Source organism: Stegodyphus dumicola, chromosome X1 (assembly GCF_044657685.1).
Source record: "Stegodyphus dumicola isolate Sdum_Otavi_A_Nest chromosome X1, ASM4465768v1".
NCBI classification, from domain to species: Eukaryota; Metazoa; Arthropoda; class Arachnida; order Araneae; family Eresidae; genus Stegodyphus; species Stegodyphus dumicola.
Window position 1 is genome coordinate 258,128,616 of NC_140780.1, and position 1,745 is coordinate 258,130,360.

Genomic DNA, 1,745 nt, shown 5'->3' on the forward strand with positions numbered 1-1,745 from the left:
TTCGATTCCCGGCGAAGGCGTTGCATATTTTTCATCTTGCCTGGTTCCAAAAACACTCAATGTCTCTACAGTGGCTCCCGAACTAAGAGGGTGTTGGATGATGATTCTCCTCACCCAGGATTTGGCGATTGGGTCTCTTGAGAACCCTAGTCGCCCTCTAAAAGGGGAGTATATAAGGTATTTCTCACGACTTCTTACCGAGCCTTAGTGGTGTAGTGGTCTGCACGCTCAGCGCGTAATTGAGAGGTCCGCATTTTGATTCCCGGGGAAGGCGTTGCTAATTTTTCATCTTGCCCGCTTCCAAAAATACCTAATATCTCTAGAAGCTATAAAAGCCGGAGAGAACAGCTCAGGAGAGTCAGCTCATTTGTTTATTAGTTGTAGTTTACTTAGCTGCGGTAAACTTTGTCCATCGGATTAGCTTTCTCTGCCTTTTGGATTGCGTTCTTTTTAACATTTTAATGGTTTAAAATATAGCTACTGATTATATTGCATGATATTAGAAAAGATTTGAGCATTTTTTTTATTTCTTCAAATAAGAATAAATTCTATTAATTTTTTTATCAGACTTCTCCATTCAATATATTACGAACCCGTACGTACGTAACAATAATTAAGGATCGAAACTTAGCGCGTTAGAGGATCTTTCTGTTGCCAGAGATAAATGTGCAGCTATGTTATACCCACATGTAGAATCGTCACTATCTGATTATACTCTTCGTGCGTGGGAGTGATTTAGATCAGTTAATCGTGACCGCAGAGAGACAGAAGCAAAAGGGGAAAGTTAAAGAATAAAAAGAGAGAAGAGAAAAGGAATCGACACATCTTTTGGATTTAGATGGTTTACTTTCATTTATCAAGTTTACATATTTATGCAAGGAGAATAGTTATATTTCACTGTTTGACAATATAAGCACGTAAAACGACAACTAAAAATGTCTAAAATTACATACAAAATTTTCAGTAAAGCTTCATTTCCTGGCAGATAGGAACTTTCAAAAGACTGAGTGCAATTTTGAGCCACAGATGCTGATCTCACGGTATGCTTAGAAGGTATTTCTCTCACTTCCCTAACGTGCCTTTGTGGTGTAACGGTAGCACGCTGAGCCAGTATTCCAGAGGTCCGTGGTTCGATTCCCGGCGAAGGCGGTTGCATATGTTTCACCTTTTCTGCTTCCAATTAACCAACTGACTCTACAAGGGGCGCCCGAACTAAAAGGGTTGTGGATGATGATTCTCCGCACCCAGGATTTAGCGACTAGGTCCCCTAAATCACTAGTCGCAATTTAAAAAGGGGAGTATATAAGATATTTCTCTCACTTCCTTAGCATGCCTTCGTGGTGTAGCGGTAGCACGCTGGGCCAGTGTTCCAGAGGTCCGTGGTTCGATTCCCGGCGAAGGCGGTTGCATATTTTTCATCTTTTTTGCTCCCAGTTAACCTACTGACTCTACATGCTCATAATCTGAAAATTAGTTTTACATGAAATGATATAAAGCAATAAAAACAGGAATTTCTGTTTGAAACAAAGTTAAAAAATTACTATTTCAGGAAAAATAAAAATGAATTTTTTTTTTTTTTTTTTTTTTGTCTATCTAAGAATCTCTAACCAGTGGGATTTAAGCTGACCAAATATCTCTAAGACATATCGAACGAAAACATCCCAAGGGAAGCTCCACATGATCGATGACCTCAAGGGAGACATTCTCCATAAGTCTGTAGCTGTTACCCAGTTAGAACACGTATT

The 1,745-nt window shown here is 39.4% G+C and overlaps 1 non-coding gene across 1 annotated transcript; it reads left to right on the forward strand.

Moving 5' to 3' along the window:
• Positions 1 to 1,331: 1,331 nt before the first annotated feature.
• TRNAT-AGU (transfer RNA threonine (anticodon AGU)) lies at positions 1,332 to 1,403 on the forward strand. Its single transcript has one exon. It is a non-coding gene; the product is annotated as a tRNA-Thr (tRNA).
• Positions 1,404 to 1,745: the final 342 nt, after the last annotated feature.